Source organism: Lontra canadensis, unplaced genomic scaffold, assembly GCF_010015895.1.
Source record: "Lontra canadensis isolate GAN:19392208 unplaced genomic scaffold, GSC_riverotter_1.0 scaffold18, whole genome shotgun sequence".
In the NCBI taxonomy this organism is placed as follows: Eukaryota; Metazoa; Chordata; class Mammalia; order Carnivora; family Mustelidae; genus Lontra; species Lontra canadensis.
This window is the reverse complement of record NW_022631012.1, coordinates 16,716,885-16,725,250: the sequence shown is the minus strand read 5'-3', so window position 1 is coordinate 16,725,250 and position 8,366 is coordinate 16,716,885. Positions and strand designations below refer to the sequence as shown.

At 43.1% G+C, this 8,366-nt stretch overlaps 1 protein-coding gene across 12 annotated transcripts in view; it reads right to left on the bottom strand.

The window, feature by feature from the left end:
• Positions 1-8,366, bottom strand: part of ANKRD44 (ankyrin repeat domain 44) — a 311,506-nt gene that overhangs the window by 207,902 nt on the left and 95,238 nt on the right. The gene's annotated exons all lie outside the window — the stretch shown is intronic.

Sequence of the window (8,366 nt, the reverse complement as noted above, 5' to 3'; positions counted from 1 at the left end):
ATATATTTTATATATATATTCTCTATACATTTGTGTGTATATTTACACCTTATATAGGTGCATACATAGTGACTACATGTGGGTATTTCTAGATATAGTTACTCTCAACAAAGTAACAAACAGTAAGACAATCTTGCCAAAAGATGCAAAACAAAGAGGTACAAAATATTTTGAAGTCAGGGCTCAGTGAGGACTGGAGTGAGAACTATGGAGAAGGTGGGTGTAAACCTAGATTTTGAAGAGGAGGACTGAGTAAATCTTTCATGTTGAGGAACCGCCAATGAAGAGGTTAGAAAAGTAAATAAAAGGGTGGAAGGAGGCCCAAGGAAGGAGTTTCAACCCAATCTTGCGGGCAAACAGGAACTGGGGTCTTGAGTAAGAGAACGGAGTTTTTGCAAACATTTAATCCGTGCACGATGTGCACCAATCATCGGAGAAGAGAAGGGAGCCAGAGAACCCAGTTAGAAGACGACTGCCACAATCCAGGGCATCACAGGAAAGAACTTTCCAATGTTCCCATATTTCAGGCTCTCTGATTGCTACTTACAAGGCCACGGTGGAAACAACAGTTACGCTTGTCAGCTCTTTGATGCCACTCTATTCCTGGATGCAGGTTTGGCTCAGCATCTTGGCCACTTTCCTTCATTCTTTATATATAGCCCAAATCTCCTGCCCCCGAGACACTAATGTTTCCAGGTGAAACTGAGGTTACTTCCTTTAGTTCCTGGAACGCTTCCATTTTTCTCCCACAGAACCTCTGCTGAAGTCAGTTCTGTTTTGTCAGACTTGTCACTTGATCCCTGAATTTAAATCATAGCATTTCAAAAATAGGCCACATCCATAAAGAGAAAAGCAAAGCAAAACAAGGCAGGCATACTCTGCCAAATGCCATATTTTTATTGGGATCTGCTGCCAACTACCCACATATTTTTTCACTCTGTCTAGTTTCAAATGACTTGAGATCAGATTAAAACTTTAGCTAAGTTAATTAAATAGTGCTCGGGAGCTAACTTGTAAAGAAAATTAATTTAAACAAGAGCACAATGGATCCGAGAGGTTAGTTGATAGACAACAATTAAATCAGTGTAATTTTAGTTTAAAAAAAAAAAGAACAACGCATTTCTACGAGAGTTTCCTGTTTTGAAAAATTGTTACAGAGGTTTTATTTCTTATCTTAGTTTTGGTTACATTCTTTGTATAACTGTATCCCATAGCACATCAAATTCGTGCAGTTTCAAATACGAAAGGTGATTTGATACGTTAACCAATATAAGCCATTTTAGTGATTTCTATGGGAAAAAATTATATAGTCAGATGATTTTCAGGATAACACATGTATAAAGTGTAACTTCTTTGCTCAGAGACAGAAACTGGTTCTCAGTTTAGGATGTATCATACAACACAAGACAATTTTTATTAATATCTGGTATGTATCTCCCTTCCCATAATACAGGCAACAATAAAATAGTACTCCTAAAGAAAAAAATTGATAGAAAATTATTTATTTCCACAGCAATATTTTATTACGATCTAGAGTAATTATAATTTTAGAGGAATATTAGAAATTGGAACGGAAGCAACGCAATTTACAAATAACAACAACAAAATCAATGTGTAGAAATAAAAGGCATTCGCCAGGAAGCTGGCAACTTCTTGCTATATTTGAGAGGGATGGACTCACCATATATGAAATACATAGATTAACTCAATCACATGAAGGCACTCATGATTCAGGCAAACTCCAAGTTGGATCTGTCTGAAATTTGTCAGATCCTGGATTTTCTCAAAAGCCACTTTTTTGCCCAACCACATCATTTCAAACCCCATGAGAACTTCCCCTTAAATTTCCCTTTCCTCTCTGTAGTGTTTTTTCTTTGAATTCTATATGCGTTCCTGAGAAAGGGAGAAAGCAGTCACACTCTACCACCTCTTCACGGGGAGCCAGTCAGGCATCAGGGAAATGTGTGAAACTGACTCACCTTCCTGGCCCTGTGTTCAAACCACTCTCCAAGGCAGAGAGTTGACCATGACCTCTGTTAGTCTCTGCCTGAGAAGACGGGAGGGTCCCCTTCTGCCTACAAAACCAGGAATGTCACAAGGAATGCAAATCTATTAGGGATTCTCTCCATTTCCCCATCCAATGTCCTGGCAAGGGCATTCAGTAACAGACATCAAAGGGAAATGATAAGACAACAGGAAGAGAGGAGTCCAGAAGACAGAAAACCATTAGATAATAGAAAATGGGAAATTTTGCCAAAAAAAAGGATGGTTACATATTTCCTTGCAGAAACACCAACCCAGTTCATATTTCCTTTACTTCTCTACATAGCACCCTGCCAATAAGTTATGAAGGTTATGGATTTTCTTTTTTAAATTAATCTGGTGTATTTCAGGTAACACCCATATTCAGTTTAATCCAATAAAGACCGATTAAACCTAAGAAATCTGCTAAGCTTAAGAAATTCGGACACTGAGGTGGTATAGTCAGTCTCGCCGTTAAGGCCTTACCAGGGTGTAGGAGGAAATACGTGAGCATACATGACTTGGGTGTAAGGTAAAGCACATAGAAGTACATTAAGAAGGAAGAGCAATCACATCTGGTCTCCTGGAAGACGTAGTCTTCGAAGTGAATATTGAACACTAGAGAGGACTTAGGCAGAAATGGGGAGAATGGGAAGTGGGTGGTCCCATCAGAAGAATGTGAACTGAGGCTGGGAAGACTGAGCGGGGAGCGGGCATAGAACAGTTTCATTCGGCTGGAGCACGAGACAAGCGAGGTAAGCTGAGCAGCAGCCCTGGGTCATATTACAGAAGGCTTTGAATGCCAGGCTAAGAAACTGGGACTCTCTTCACAGCACTGGGGAATCATGCATGGTTTTTGAGCAGGAGAGTGACCCACAAGGCGTGCTTTGGACCTTTCTCTGGAAATGAATGATGAACTGGAAGAAAAGACCAGAGTGATGCGGTACGTGAGGTGATGTCCACAACAGCCTAGGCGAGAGGCCTGGGGCGAGAGGCTCCTCCGTGGTGAGAGGAGCATTCTGCTGGTGCTCAAGACGGGAGTCTAAAAGGTAAATGAACTACAAGAGCGAGCTGCTCAGGCCCGGCTGCCTCCACTCAGAAAGACTCTCACCAGCTTCCTCCACGCAATGCCGGGCTCTGGGGAGCGGAGCCGCCCCGACCTTCAGCTGGGGAGCCCCGGAAGTCCTGCAGTATCTGCTCTCTTGACTTTCCCACTCATGCAAGCCCTCCCGTTGCCTGCGCGGCTCTGCTCGGCTTGGGGACAGGAAGCTCCGGGGGCTCTGAAGTCAGTGAGCATCTCGCATCTGTGCAACCTGCTGCCGCTCTCCCCGCCCCACCACAAAACCGGAGCCTCAAGGCTTTCGGTTTGGGCGCTACCTTCATTGTCTAGGTTTGGGTAAAAAGAAACCTTATCTTCATGTCATGAGCTGAAGCCAAAAAATAACTCAAGTATCACGCTATCTTTACTTCCTAATTCTTAAGTTTAGATAAGGGACAAAACTCACTTCCCCCCCCCCCCAATCATACCAAGTTTGGAAAGTCGAAAGAAGTATTAGGGGGAAAGGGACTTTCTAAGGCACAAGACCTCTACCCATTTCCTCTTCCTCTTCTATTCGCTGGGCTTTAACCTCTGTAGTCGTCCCACTGCAGTAAGACAAAGACAAGTAAAGAACAAAGTTAACCTCTCCCACCACCAGGGTTCACAGCCTGACGTACAGCCCTCCACACCTCTCCCCGTGCTCCTGCTGCTGCGCACAAACACAGACTGAGATTACAAAAGTGGGACTTACTCTTTCCCTTTCTTGCTCTTTGTAAAAACAGTAATATATTGAGGACATCCCCCAGGTCAGTCGTCATGGGATTAACACATTTCTTTTAACAGCTCTGTCGTACTTCATAACATGGGCCCAGCACAGGACATTTGAACATTCAGGCTGTTTCCAGTTTGTGGTGCAACAAATAAGCCTCTGCCAGGATCTAGGCTGGTCGGGGCCTTTCACAGAGAAGTGCTGCCAGAGCTGAGGGCATTTTCTGAATACCCACTATACGCTATTTTTGTATAATATACAAAAGAAATGCGCGACATAGTCCCTTCCTCAGAGAGTGCCAGACAGAGCTGGGAAAACAAGCCGGACCCACCCAGAACAATTAACTGTCACCCAGGACTGAACTGAGTCCCGTACACTTCACTCAAGTGGACGTCAGGGTGTCCTCAGTACAGTGACAGGCAGGGACATGGCTCGGAGGTCTGGGAGCCTTCTCTGATTCAGGAAAAGGGGAAATAAGAAGAGCCAAGAAGTCAGTGGTGTGTGTGGAGGAGGAAGGACCTGAACATGGCCTGGGAATGATTTAGATCAATGGACAAAAACACTGTCTTTTGGAGTGACAAACGAGCCATATATATGACTTGAGACACGTATGTGCTTGGGAGAATGACAACGAGCAGCTCCAAGCCACTGCATTTCCAAACAGCTTCTCCCATATTCTTCCCACCCCCAGCCAGCCTCTGCCCAAAGACATAAAAGAATCCCAAGTTTAAGTACCTCCCAGCAGTACACTAATGCTGATTTAAAACACACTACTTCCAGCCAGCATAAATGTAAACATACTCTCTAAATCGCTTCCCTCCCTCTCCTTTCCATGCCCTACGCCTGCTGACACACACACACACACACACACACACACACTCGCACACTCACACATACACACACACACCCCACCTTGTTCTGTGGGTTTGAAACAATAGCGTCATTTACACTGTTCCTGTCCATCTGGAAAATAACATGAACAACATGGAAGAAAGTAATAACGAAGTTTAAGTGACTGTAATCCAACCAAACCCTGAGTTCTTTCGAGAATCGAAAACTCTGTTAAAAGCACTGTTATTTAAAAAAAAAAAAATGATAAAAAGGCCAAAAAAAGTGTTGTGATTGATAAACCAGCCACTACAACGTTGGTCTTCCACTCTGTGTGCAATGCCATGTTTGCAAGTCACCTAAGTCCATTTAAATATAAACCATATTTTATAACATGTTCTAAATTTCATCATACTGGTAAATAAGATTTGAGAACTCAGTGCTTGTGCCAGATATGTATTATTCCTTGATATTGTGTCTAAGTAGCTCTGTGAGAAAGTTCTGGAAATGAATTAGGCATAAGAAAAGTAATGTGATTTTATCTTTAAGACTTGAGATTTAAAAGTTCCACGTCATTTTTAACCGAGGCAGTACCACAAGGAAGTCAAGTCTATGGTGATCACCAGATTTTATCAGGCAAAAAACCCACTAATGGGTCCAGGTGATGCTTAAGCCTGCTCTGTCAGAACAGCAGGGCCACCAAGCATGTTTCCGGTCTAAAATAAACTTTCCATACCTTTTTTACATTCTACAAAAACAAGGAGAACCTGGGTGGCTCAGTGGGTTAAGCCTCTGACTTTGGCTCAGGTCATGATCTCAGGGTCCTGGGATGGAGTCCCACATCAGGCTCTCTGCTCAGCGGGGAGCCTGCTTCCCTCTCTCTCTCTCTCTGCCTGCCTCTCTGCCTACTTGTGATCTCTCTCCCTCTGTCAAATAATAAATAAAATCTTTAAAAAAAGAAAAACAAGGTTTACTCCCAGGATGTTAACTTGAATGCCAAGTTCAAAGACATAATCTTGACAGTCACATGGCAGAAAATAAGGGTTTTCAATAAGAAGAGGGAATTATTCACTTTTAATAAAACCTAATTTGCTGTGTGTTCTTATTCAGCAGTAGGAGGGAAAAAAAAAAAAAGAAAGAAAGAAAAAGAAAAGCCCTCGACTTCTGTTGCCCCAGTCCAACCACAAAGGCAATTGAGGTCTGAGACTGGGTGTGGAGGAGGTAGCCAGGGTCCCCATGCCTCCCGTCACATGACTGAGCATAACTGAGGTGGCTCCTCACCAGCCTCCTCATGACATCAGCTCTAAATGGTATGGAGATGCCACTAGTGCCTTTGCAGGTCAAATCTAGATTTGGGAAACTGTAACACACATCTAACATCAAAGCACCTAGCAACTGTTACCTAGTCAACATACAACATTCCAGTGGTTTAAGACACAAGATCATGGTTCTTTTGAGTTCATGGTCCCATTGTCCTGACTAAGGGGAACTTTTGGCTGCCCTTGCTCCTCTCAGGGATAGAACCGGGGGCTTGGCCAAAGGCAGTAAAACCAGGGTGTGGGGACAGAAACAGCCTGCCCAGATGTGTTGAGACCTGTTCTGTCTTCTGGAGTGCTCTGAGTTCAACCGGCATGCACAACTCTGTTTCTCCTCCTAAGTCATGACCAGTCAAAAACGTCAAGACAAGTCCAATGAGGGAAACAGAGAGAAACTTATCTGAGAAGCCATAAGACTTGGGTTTACTCTAGCCTTGGTGAATTGGTGTTAAATAGCTACGGCAAGTAACAAAGTTAGCAGAAACTTGTTTCCTCACCAGAAAAGATGAATTCAAAACCATCAGCTCCCCAAGAATGACAAGGGGAAGACAGATCTTACGAGGAAAAAACCCATTGATGGGTCCAGGCGATGGTGAGGTCAGTCTAAGAGAGCAGTGGGACCACCAAGCATGTGGCCCACAGCAGTGGAAAGAGCAGGACCAACCAACCCACTTGAAACTGGTCAGAATATTGGGATTATCACTAGTATGCAGTTATAAGTACCTTTTTTGGCGGGGAAGACCTGGCTGGGTGCAAAGAAATTTGGCTAATGGTTCACAGCTGGGTTGCAGAGTAGAACCTCCTGGGAAATTGGATCCCACCCTGATGAGTTTGATGCAGAGATCAAAATCCGAACACAGGCACTTTGAGAAGGCTTTCCAGGTAACTTGTGTATGATCCTCAAACAGTCCATACTGAATCTGATCCTTCATATCCATACCTTAGAAGTATTATACTTTGGGAGTGTCTAGGTGGCTCAATCGGTTAAGCATCTGCCTTGGGCTCAGGTCATGATCCCAAGGTCCTGCTCAGTGGGAATGGAAGGCTGCTTCTCCCTCTCCCTCTGCCCCTTTCCCCTGCTCATGCTCTCTCCCAAATAAACAAATCAACTCTTAAAAAAATAGAAATATCACACTTTGACCCCTCAATCCCACTTCAAGGAAGCTCTCCTATAGAAATAACTAGATAAGCAGGCAAACTTTTAAGTAAAGATAGTCACAGCAACAATATTCGTGATAGTAAAAATTAGGAAGGCATCGATGTCAAAGCTAAGTACGTTACTGCATTATTTAAATCCAAGAAAGATATAAAATGGCCAATAGGCACACGAAAAGATGCTCGGCATCATTAATCATTAGCGAAATGCAAATCAAGACCATGAAGATATTCCATATTCATGGGTTAGAAGAATTAATACTGTCCAAATGTCCATATTACCCCAAGCAATCTACAGATTCAATGCATCCCTATCAAAATCCCCAAATCACAATGAGCTACCATTTTAGACACACTAGGATGGCTAAGGAAAACGAAACAAAAAATAAGGGTTGGTGAGAACAGGGAGAAATGAGAACATGACCCAAAATGTCCACGCCTAGAGAAATGCTCGTAAGAACTAGAAAATGGGTGTTCAAACAAAAGTAGTGCCTGAATGTCTGAAACAGGACAATCCCCGCAGCCAGAAGGTGCAAACATCCCCAACGTCCATCAGCTGGTGAACAAGTGTGGGATAAGCACACAACGGAATAGTACTCAGCCAGAAAAGGAATGCTGTCTGGTGCCACGTGACAATGGGGATGAAACTCGAAAACGTGATGCTGTGTGAAAGAAGCCACAAAAGTCACCAAAAGGCCACATGTTGTATGATGCCATTTATGTGAAACACCCAGATTAAGCAAATTCATCAGGACAGTGAAGAGAGTAGTGTTTGCCAGGGATTGCAAGGAGGAGGGAATACAGAGTGACTGCTTCAGGGGTAGAGGGGCTCCCTTTGGGGTGATGAGAATGTTCTAGAAGTGAGGCAGTAATGACAGCTGCACGACACCCTCAATGTACTAAATGCCCCAAATGATACACTTCACAGCGGCTAACACAGCCACTTTCATGTTGCTTATTTTCCCCAAATTTTTTAAAAGTTATAATCACAGAATGGAATATTTCGGTTATTAAAAATTGGTCTTTTGAGCAACTTCAATAAGCTGTAGAAAATGTGGAAAAAGGAGTGTGTGAAACTACTTACGGTGTCACCCCAGCTTCCTCATATATAAACATGCACAGAAAAACAAGGAGTGAAAGGACCGTAATAAAAATGTTCTACAGAGCTACTGGCACATACATTTTCTGTCTTACATTTTTTCTATAGTTCCCAAATTATCTCCAGTACTGTTTTATT